Below are 12,343 nucleotides of genomic sequence, written 5' to 3' on the forward strand. Positions count from 1 at the left end.
GTCGTCAGGGGGAGGTGGTTTATGCACCTTGTTTTCAGAAGGGTTCACTACAGTATTGGATCATTGTGGAGGTTTCGCGAGCCGCACACAAGGAGTTACCCGACATTATTGAGCATCTTACTGACAGGGTAACCACCAGGTTTCAAGGTCAGACAGCGACTGTGCAGACGGTTAATGAAGTAGTCGGGGTGAGTCGGGAGCAAGAGATTGGTTTAGGTGTGCAGTTAAGGAAGAGGAAGCGAACTTCTATTTAGGCTCAGCAATCTGAGCAGTCGGACGCTGCTATAGTTGACACCAGAGACCTAAGTGGTTGTGATGGGCGTGCAAGGGATGAAGGGGCGCATGAAAAGGTTCACAACAGGTCGCAGTGCGGTAGGTGTGGATGGAAGGGTCACCTCCGGAGAGAATGCACATCGAAGGAAGAGTTATGTATTCATTGCCATCATCCTGGTCATTTCAGGGCAAATTGCCCCCGTATAGTGGTTAAGGCAGCTCAGGATTCATTGCAGATACTTCGCCAGAGAGGGGGAGTTTAGGTTCTAATGCCCATGATTTCGCAGGAAGTCAAGATCGAACCCCAATAGATCGCTAGTATGTAATTTGAATTCTCCTTTCAGTGATGATTTTTTATGGTACTTCATCAATGTTAGTAAGCGTATTTCAGGATATTATGTTTCCTGCCTATGAATGAGTTATATGCCATCTGCATACCGTGAATGTGAGAGTAGTAGTTCGAAGATGATTCCCTTTAGAGAAGGTTCTCAGGATGTAGTCAATGTAGCAAGTGTAAGTAGGGATCGAGAGGCGTTTTGTTAGTTTGCAAGAGTGGTTTGAGTTTGGTATTTGATAGTTTTGGAGCTCTAGCGGTGGTAAGCGTGGTTGTCAGCTAATCGACCTTTAAATGGAGAAACGGATTGGGATTCCTTTCCAAGCTGGGATATGTAGGGATCTAGTTGAATTGAAGTGGGGGAGAACCTTCCGAGTAGTCAGGAGAATGAGTAAGTACAAAACTAGGATGAGTGTGGATCCTTAATGAGAAGGAAAGCAACCCAAGTGGCTGGTCGGCTTGAGGAGCACGTTAGTTGGGGGTTTGGGAAACTTCCCAACATTGAGTTCGTATATTCATGATTAGCTGATGTTTGGTTTGGGAAACCAGGTTGGAGGATCGCCATCAGGACTCGAGTGAGTCAAGATGTAGATTAAGTGAATGTTCAGCATGGGATGCTTTCGGATAGTAGTTATTGTAGAGACATTGTGGGAAGTGTGGTAAGACTGCAGGATAGCCGCGACATTTGTTAGTAGGCAGTTAGAGGAGTGTGGGTGAGGGCCCATATCTCCTAGATAGAGGAGTGAGGGTGAGGGCCCGTATCTCCTAGTTAGCGGAGTGTGGGCAAGGCACATATCTCCTAGTTAGTCTAGTAGAGATCGAGAAAGGATAGTTCGTTGAGGATTCCTAATGGTTTAGGACCTGTATAGCCCTACATAGGTAAGACCGGGGGCATGGTCGCTCAGTAGTATGTTTTGGGTGGGACTCGTCGGCGAGGCCCTTGTGATAGTAGCAAGATAAGTGAGACTTGAAGGAGAGACCGCTCTAAGATATAGTTTGGGTGAGACCCGTGTGTAAGGCACATGAGATTTTAGCCGCTTAGGTGGGACCTGGTAGAGACCTTAGAGGCAAGATAGGGGATCTAGGATCGCAGGACTTATGGAGTCAGAGTGGTAAGGTATATAGAGCAATTTTAGTTAGTCGAAGTTTTCTTTAGAAGTCGTTGAGAGCGATTGAACGATTAAGCTTGAGTGCAGTAACCGGTGGGAGTCCGGTAACCCAGATTATGGCAGATTAGTTGGGACCAGGGTGGTCTCGGCCCGTCAGGTAAGTGGATATGAGATAGCAGGACCTTCGGTTGGGGATACCGATAAGAGAATTCTTGGTAGAGCAGCTACTTAACCGAGAGGTGCTATGTCACTCACAGCAGGGTTGAATAAGCTCAGAGGGAAGGGTTTGACCCTATTTCACAGCTCTCGTATGAGTCTAACCGTTGCAGGGATGAATCTTTTACTTGAAGGATTATCTGATCTATTCTTTGGGAAGGGTTTTCAGCATCAGGATATAGCAAGATAGAACACTCAATGGGTATCAGTGAAGTGACCAGCACTGGGAGTGGCTGGAGGAGTAGATTCAGCGAAGGGTATGCCCTTCACAGAGAAAGTAAATTGTTGTTTTTGGGAAGCTGTATTGGGAAGGCCAGTGATCGCGCAAGAGAAAGGGGTGAACCCCTAGGATGCCCAACATAAGTACTCAGGGAGTACTGAAAGGATGGTCGGTTGGGTAAGAGTCATGTTTTTTTAGGGTTGTTCGTGGTTAGAGCGCTCTCGGGGTTCTTATCTTCAGGGATTATTTTACGGAGAGACCAGACAGAAGAACAATAGAGCAAGTGATCGCAGGTGAGGAGAGGTGTACGCCCATTGTACGAGAAGTACGCCTAGCGTACGCTCAGAGTCTCAAAACCCTAACTTTTAGGGTTGAGCCACTATATAAAGAACATAACACCCTGGTTATCATCCTCCCTCTCATGTTCATACAGCCCCCACGAAACCCTAATCCTCTTTGAGTGTTCTTGGAGCTTGGAAGGGTTGGAGAGAACATTTTGGTGTTTTGGATCCACTCTTCAAAGAAGAAAAGGTCAAGGTAAGGTGTTGGTGCAAGGGAGAAGGTTCAGATCTGGGATTGTTGCTTCACTTCAGACCTTTTTAAGGTATAAAGTCATGAGCTTGATGATTAATCTTTTAGATCTCTTTAGGGTGGGTTTATGGACTCTTTTAGTCCAAAGCATGGATCTTTGTGAGGAAATCCCGTTTATGAGCTTAGGGTTGCCACCCTCAGAGCTAAAAAGGTTCCTTAAGCAGTAAAGTTGCCATCTTTGAGGTCTTAATGAGCTCATGCATGAGTTAAGACCATTTCCATGGATGTAGAAAGTCATTTTTGAGTTTGGTCTAGTTTGGGGCATGCAAAGTGAACAAGTCAGTGACTTTATGAATTAAGACATGGAAAAGGACTTGGATCTGAGATTGTAGCTTCTATATCGGAGTATTAAGCACTTAAGGAGAAAAGGGCTTAACAGGGGGTTACGCTGAGTGTACGTGTAGGTACGCTCAACATACTCACCAATTACTCAGTACGCTTAGCGCACGTTAGTGTACTCCCCGCATACTCTAGTAGTTTGTGCTTCAAGTTAATGGGCCTCGTTTGGGCCATGCTTTGGACCTTGGGTCTTAGTGGGCCAGCAGAAGTCAAATGTTATGGGTCAAGGATTATATTTTTGGCTTAGGGTAAGACCTATTAAGGGATTGGGCCCAATTTAGCAAATTGGGCCATTAGTGGGCCACTAGTGGGCTTAGGAAGCTTACTTAGTATTGGGCCTTAGTTTTGGGCTTTAGATATGTACCAAGTTGGGCTAGGTAGAGAATGGTCATTTTACCCTAAGAAGGATTATTGTATTGGACTAAGTGATGTTTGGCATTGGTAGTTCGGGAAGCTGAAGGGTCAGCAGTTCGGGAATCTGCCAGTCACTAGCCAGAGGAGTATCCGCAGGGTTCAGCAGTGCGAGGTGAGTCTCCTCATTGTGTGAATGGGACTACGACCATAATGCCGGCCCATGTAACAGAGCAGGGGCGAGGCCTGAGATAGGAGAGAGGCGAGTGTGGGCGGGGTCCCGTATCTCACTATCAACAGGAGCATGGACGGGGTTCCATGACTCACTAGTTGCAAGACAGGGGCGGAGCCCAAGATAGGTGAGGCCTTAGTACAGGAATACAGTAGAGTGTTTAGTTTATGTGTTATTTGCTATGTTATATGTTTATATGTGTTTAGCAGGCGAGGCCCAGAGACATGCGGGGCCTAAGAGAAGCAGATATGTATACTGATCAGGGCTCGATTCTAGGTGGGGCCTAATGTCGGGCGGGGCCCAATGCCGGAGTTAGTCCAATGCTGGGCAGGTCCCGATGCAGTGGGCGAGGGCACACCATTGTTTATTTAGCCTGGGGTGTTTTACTCTGATAAAATAAAATAATGTTTTAGACATGATGGTCTGATATGATATGTTTTGAATGAATGATTGACACTTATGGGTTTATTATTAAATTAAAACAAAATTTTTGATCATCATTTTTGGGATGTTCCAGTTTATCGATAACTCGGTTTATAGTTTGAAGAGAACAACTGTTCCAGGATGATTCGGTGGATGAAGATGCAATGTACCAGAAGGAGAAATTTCATTGGACAATGAGTCATATTTTCCAATCCATGATTTACAACAGATGAAGAAGGCGTTAAGGCGAAAGAGCTGAGCGTGATTTTGAAAAGTAAGTGATTTAGGGTTTTTTTTGCAATTGAATTTAGGGGCGGGATAAACAGAAATACCAAATTTGAGGCGCGCTAAATTTTATTTTTAATAATTAGGAGCGCCAAAGCTAATCTAGTGATATTAGTTTATAATTTTTTTTTTATAAAAAACTCTTATTGAAGTTATATTTTTAAAATATTTGTATTATTTATATATATAATTGATGTTGTGATTGAATAATTAATTATCTCAACATAATTTAAAATATCATTAAAGTAAATAAATATTATAAGCATGAATTATTGAATTTGTTTTACAAATACAATTGCAATCATGTATGTATTGTTTCTCTAATTTCCCATCTATGTAAACGTAGGCCATAAACCTAAGACCTAACCCTTAAGGTATAAACCATGAGTTATAATAAATTCCAACTCCTAAGCCATTAGCCTTAAGACCTAAGATCTATGTTCTAAGCCTCAAGTCCTAAGCCATATAATCCTAGGCACCACGACTTAACCATTAATACATAAGTATTAGGCCATTAGTCATAATCCCCAAGCCACAATTTACAAGCCTTAAAGCCCAAATCCATAAGTGTTAAGGTTTTTGGCTCATGAGTTATAGCTTAGGGCTTAAAACATAGGGAAGTGGCTTATCATTTGTGGCTTAAGGGTAAGGGCTTAAGGCATATGCCTTACAACCTAATCCATTATGCACAAACCATATTCCCTAATCCATAAAATATAAGCCTTAAGCCCTAATTCCTATTCCATAAGCCATAAGACCTTAACCATAATCCATAAGTAATAAGCAATATGGCCTAAGCATAAGACCTAAGGCACAATAAATAAGCAACAAACCATAAGAACGAAGTTGTAGTCCCTAAGCCTTAAGTCACAAACCATAATCCCTAAGCCCTAAACCATAAGTCCTAAGCCTTTATCCCTAACATATAAATTATAAGCCTTAAGCCCTAAGTCATACCACCTTTAACCATAAGGTATAAATCATAAGTCATAATGTATAAATAATTGACAAGCCATAAGCACTAATCCATACATTATAAAATTTAATTTGTAAGCCCTAATCCTTTAGTAATCAACAATAAGCTATAAGCCATAAACCCTAAAACCTAAGCCATAAGCATAAGCCCTACACCTTATGCCATAAGAAATAAGTAGGAATCCTTAAACCATAAAACATAAGCCAAAAGCCCTAAGTCCTAATTCCTACACCCTAATCCCCAAGTCATACACCCTAAGCTCTAAACCATAAGTATTCATCTATAAGCAATATGTCATAAGCCATACTACCAGAAACAATAAGTTATAAGCCATACGCCGAAAGTAATAATCCCTAAGCCATATGCCTTAAACCATCAGCCTTAATCAACATGCCATAATCCATACACCCTAACCCCAAAGAGACAAGCCCTAAGCCTAATTTATATGACCTAAGCCACAAACCCCACCCGACCCCACCCTATCCCTAACACTCACCCATAACCATCCATACTTTTATGATTCTAAAGTTCTCTAAAATTAAAAATTACACCTATCCATACACCTCCGCCTACTCCGACCACCTACATACTTTTAGCCCCACCTGCATCCTACTATTAATTCTTATTTAGGTGTTATGGGTGTGGGACTATGAGTGGGGTGGGTGAGTGTTGAGGCTTATATCCACCACCACACCCTTACTCATCTCATGTCCACACCTCACCCCTACACACCCACTTAAATCCCCCCAATACATACCTTAACCCATACCCACCATCTACATAGCTATTTCAGATGGCTAATACCGAATGGCCAAACATTGGTGCCAATTCAAGAATTACACATGTAATCCCTTAAAATCAGGAACATGGACAACACATTCTATTAATTATCAATATACCCATGAATCCCCTAAAAATCATATAATTTTGTCTATTTTGTATAATCAATTTCAATGAACATTTTTTTTCTAGTTAAATTCCTTCATTTATTAAAATTACAAAATTTCACATAAAATTAAAATTCCCACTCGTGTTTTTTTTTAATTTCACTATTCTTCTTCTTCTTTTCCGCTAAAACATTCCCTAAATTGATTCCTATTTTGTTTTCTGTCTAACGTTTGACATCTACCTCGCTTGAATCAAATCACTTCACTAGTCAGGGTGTGTTTGATTTGGATGTTGATTTGGTCCCCTACGAAACATTTGTTGGATTAGTGTCTAAGTCCATAACTATTTTGGTATGTACTTGACCCGATTATGAGCATGGTCCTTTTGGCTTGCCTTCACCATAGCAATATGTAGGATGAATTAAGGAGAGTGAGGTTTAAATATGATTTATTAATATATTATGAGAATAATATATTAAAGGAGAAATCATATTGTTTAATTAATATTAGTCAAGAATTAATTGATAATTAATTTTGTGGATAAAAGAGATTAATTAAATTTAGGGACTGGACTGCAATTATTGGATAATTGAGTTATTGGGCTAAGGAATGCTAAAGGAATAAGGGGTGAACGAAATTATGATGGAAGCCCATCATATTTTCGTCCATGGACTTATCCAGAAGGTTCCATGGGCTGCTTAGAGTTTAAGCTGTCCATTAGGGTTTTGACTGAAACCCTAGCAGCCCACACAAGTATATAAAGGACCCCTTAGGCTCCAAAAACATGGACAACTGATTCTCTAGGGTTTCTAGTCGTTTTTGGGCAGCCTCTCTTCTTCTCCTCTTCATCCAAGTTGCATAAGGTATTTGTGACTCCATTAGAGGTGCAACATTTGAGGCACTAAGCTTTTGAAGCCAATCCAAGCAAGGAATTGATTGTGATTGCTATATAACAATCAAAGGTAATTCTCTAAACCTTAATTCAGTTTATAATATGTTAGATCTAAGTTTATTTGTCTTGGATTCAAAGCATGTACAATAGAGAAACCTAGATCCAAGCATTAGGGTTTGTATGAGCACATAGGAATGTTCTTATGCATAAAACCCATCAGTGGTATCAGAGCCATGATTGGTTTCAATTGTATGTGATGCTTAACTATTTTGTTTGCTAAAAATCGAGTTTTTGGCCTCTTCCCGACTCAACTCGGCGAGTCAGTATCTAGACTCGGCGAGTTCAGAGCTGACTCGGCGAGTTCAAGCGTCAGACAGAGGGTATTTCGGGTTCTAGCTGCTGTTTTGACTTGGATTTGATGCTTAAATTGTTTTATGAAGTTAAAATCTGAATTTTATCTTAATTATATGTTTATCCTTGCCAAAACAATAGATAATTTCAAATCTTTTAAATATTGGTTGTTTATATGATAAATATGGATTATTTAAAGTTATTTGGTAATTATATAATGACTAAAATAAGATTAGGTCAAATATAGATAATTATGAAATTAATTGTTTAATTTGAATTATTTGTTATTTGATCCCTATTGTTTCGAAATGTTTCAAAACTTGCCCTCAAGTTTTGGAATTTAAAAGTTGATTAAAAGTTTAATTTTGAAATGTTAACTTGTAAAACCCTAGTAATTTGAAAGGTTCAAATCACACCCTTATGGTTTTATTAATTAATTAAAGTGTATAATTAAAAGTGATTTAATAAACCCATAAAATTTTGGTTTACATTTAATTAAATTAAAAGTATATTTTAATAAATTAAACCACCTAGTATTTTAAAAGTGTAAAATACACCCTATACTATATATAACGTTAAAAGTCTAATATTATATATATGTATGAGTAAACAGTCAGTCTTACCGTTAGTAGGCCTCATTCACGAAGTTGGTCTATAAGGGGTGTTTAAGGAAATTGCCTATAAAATGGCGATTGAATGGGTATACACTCTTACCCACCGCACTCTTGACTAGTGGAGGGTCGTTAGCCGAACGGGTAGGATAGGACAGAAACCTTCCATTATAAGTATAATGAAGTACAAAGTAACTAAATGCTTATACAAATTCCCAAATCATAGTTACTTTAGGCAAAATGTGAAATTTTATGCTAACCCATGGAATTACACTTCGTACCCTTGTCAAATGTTAGTGGAGCGTGTGTGGTTAACCGGCACACTAATTTGGGGATGACATTGGTGGCGAAGGGTGGCTCGATGCTTATCATAGATCAATGGAGCGTGTGTGGCTAACTGGCACATTGACTAAGTGATAGTAGCATTGGGTGGACCACGTGATTCGTATGGTTATTCACACCTTGTTTGTGATCCTCGGCATCCCAGTCACAAATAGTAGGGCATAATCGAGATTAAACATGCCATTGAAAAGTTCAATGAATCTCAAAAGATCTAGGAGTTTCAATTCATTTAAAACTTAATTTTCCTTTTTCGTTTTTCATGGTGGAAATTGGTAAATCGTCATTTACCTACCTTCAAATATTCTGCAACTAGATTACGACATCCCTCTTCTAGGTTGTAGAGTATTGTGTTGGATCCTAGCTTGATGTTTCATTTGGGTGTTGCATCAAGAACTCTAATCAACTTAACCTGAATTTTCTCCCGTTTTGTAGATGTCTGCATCTTACAATGGTCTTCCCAAATCCTTTGGAACAAGCTTTCCAAATGAAGATGACGTTCCGAGATACGATCAAGGAAATGAGAGTCATGCTTCACTTCCTCCACCTCCTGCAATTGTTCTCCCTGACCCACAAGTTCAAAGGCTTGAAAAGTTCAAGCTCACTCAAGCCCTTTTGGCAAGTAAACACGAAGATGGGAAACCTGTTTGTGCGCACGTCTTAGAGATGAAGTCACATATTGATAGGTTAAACATGTTGGGTGTCAAGATTTCAAGTGAGTTGGTTGTTGACTGGGTTCTTCAGTCACTTCCTGAATCATATAGTGAGTTCGTTAGAGAGTACTATATGATGGACCACGACGTGACCCTAATTGATCTCACCTATTTGCTTATATCTACTGAATCAGCAATGATTTGGCGTGCTGGTCAAGCAAATTTTTCTGGTGAATCAAACTCCCAAACTTCAATGGACATTGGCAACATTGGAAGTATAGAAAGAACTAAGCCTGTGATTGTCCGATGTGCTGTTCCAAAGGAGTCTGTTTGCTTTTATTGCCAAGAGAAGGGGCATTGGAGATGAAGCTGCCCTAACTACCTGAGAGATCTAAGAGATGGGAGAGTCAAGACGTATGGCTCTACTTCAGGTAAAATCCATTATCTAACTCTTTTGAGTTCCTATTCTAGATTCTTAATACATGATGTGATAAGATTACATTTTGTAGGATAGAAGAAAAGAGAGGAAGCTTGAGGGAAGAAGTGAGCTGGATCTAATCATGAATAAATGGATTTCGATCACATTACTTGAAGAATGGATTCTTGAGCTACTACATGGAGTTAGAATAGATTGTTAAGAAATATGTAATAACATAGTTTTTTCAATTGAATTGCATTGTAAGGACAAATTTTTTCCGCAATAAAATGAATTTTGATTTTATCTTATTTATTTATCCTTGCGATGGCATGTATGAAAAATTGATGTTTGAATGCTTCTATTATTAGCAAAATGGATTTGATTCTTAATTATGTTATTTGTGGAAATGTCAAAATTTTACCAAATAGGGAGAGTTTCTCATCGCCCATGTTTCAATTGGACAGAAACTTGGAATCATACAATGTGTATTGTATGATGAATGAAAAACTTTCACATTTGGGAAATTTAGGCTAATTCTTTGACAAGGTGTCAATTGAAGGACTAGGAGATCAAGTACACTAGGTTGTGCGTTGATCAAGTCCACCACAAGAGTGACAAAGATATTCGTCATGATTTACTAAAGTTTAGTAAATATGATTATACTTATAAGATTAAGTGTAATTCTAAGTTGATTGAAAGAGTTTCAATGAATAGTAGAACGAATAAAGAAGAATCAAGTGGGCAGAAAGATAAAAGTTTCTCTATTCTAAGAAGAAGGGAGAGTAACTTTTATTATGTTTTATGATAAGTCTTGATGATTAAGAACCATGTCTCAATTGATCCTCTAAGTGAGTCTTAGTGCAATTGCTTGTCTAAGAAGAGGAATCGAGAATTGTAGAAATGGTTAAAATCAAGAAGTCAATCATACTTCGTTCCAGTATCAAGTCTTAGAGTTAATATTGTGACATTGAGTGAAAAGTTTTAAGTAGGTTTATAACACTCATCAAATGTGGAACTTGGAAAAGTTTTCTTATTCTTACACATTTCAAATTGGTAAGTTGTGCTGTTTTGGGTAAGACAAAGACCAACTAGGACCAATTATGTGAAGTGTTTTGTCTTGATAAGAACTACGCTAACTCTTGAGTATTTGCTTTGTCAAGAAATGTTTCTTGACAAGAGAATCTTATATGTCAAGGAGTCAGTGGGAGTCTTAATGGTCTTGAAAGGTTTCAAGAACAAATCAAGAATAAACCTTATCGATCATCATTAGCACACGACTTGAGGTTTATAACCTATCGTGCTGACATTATTTTGTTTCTGTGCCATTCCAATTGAGTTAATTGTGTATGTGAGTTCTATGAGTTCTCATTTGAATGCATACTAGAGCCTTAGTCAATGGAAAGTACATTGATATGTAAGGACAAGTTACTAAACTACTTGGAAGACAAGGTGGGCACTCGTGTTACCATAAGGCAAGAAATCAAGATTAAGAAAGTTCAGTCCATATGAGTTTGGATTTGTCACAAACTTTGGTTTTGGAAAATTCACATGGATAGGAACTCATACACCATAAAATCTAAGTGTCATAAGATTCCCTCCTTCATGAAAATGACTGTGTGGAAATGTTTTCACTAAGAGAGGTTTTCAGAAGATAGCGATTGTGAAAATTGTATTCTCAAATTCGATTATGGTTACGACATCCCTTTCCATAGTTCGAATTGTGAGATTTGGCAATTAGTTTGAACATTTGGAACTTAGTAACATAAGTTCTGAATTGTTTAAACACACATATGAGCTATCTAAGGAAAAGGTGTATAAATTTAAGAAGCTTAGATAAAGGCTTATCGAAGCATCTGGTATTAGAAATATGAATTTTAGAAATTCAATAGGCATTGTTTTCTGGAAGTTCATTTGTTTTCTGAATACATGTCAAAGCTAGTGGGAGCATAAGTGTTATGCTTATATGATAATAATCATCATGATAGTGGGAGCATAAGTGTTATGCTTGTATGATTATTATGGCAAGTATTGCAAGTTAGCAATATTAATTATAGAAAAACAAAGATTCAATTTGCAAAGTCACATCGACACCAAGGTTTATCAAATTGGCACGAAGTCGCATTGTCACCAAAGCTTACTCAATAGGCACGAAGTCGCATCGTCACCAAGGCTTAATCAATAGGCACTACGTCTCATAGTTGCCACTATTTCATCTACCCATGTTCTACCCAACATATTTGTAGATATAAAATACATATACAATTTAAATCATTTAACACCAGTATAAAAACATCAATTCCAAGCCCATTTCTAATAGACAAATAATATATAACACATAGCACGTATTTCATAGTTAATACTTTATATTTATGTGTTAGAAACAGTAGTTACACAATCACTTGATCAGAAAATGATCGGACAACACTACGGCTTGTAGAAGTAGTATTCTTCGGTGAAACCGGGAGATCTTCACAAAACCGGGCTTCTTGCAGGCAGAGCTTCGGCTTGGTAATTTCACTTCTCGGGATCTTTGGGGATTCGGGACTTGCTTCGGGGCTCGGGAATGATACCGGGGCTTCGGGATATTTTTTGCACAAAAATCGAGGCAAAACGGGAGAGAGAGAAGAGAAAATGAGCAAAGAAATAAGGCAGCCTCGCATTCTATTTATAGGGTGTTGAATATGGGATTACGCTGGGCGTAAATCTCAGTATGTTGGGCGTACTAAGCCTTACACTGGGCGTACGCGATGTCATTTCATGCATATGTACTCGAGTGACGTCATTTGATGCGTAGCTGAGGCGGTTCCGAGTACGCTGGGCATACTCCAAAATTACGCTGGGCG

Source organism: Lactuca sativa, chromosome 1 (assembly GCF_002870075.4).
Source record: "Lactuca sativa cultivar Salinas chromosome 1, Lsat_Salinas_v11, whole genome shotgun sequence".
Lineage (NCBI taxonomy): Eukaryota > Viridiplantae > Streptophyta > Magnoliopsida > Asterales > Asteraceae > Lactuca > Lactuca sativa.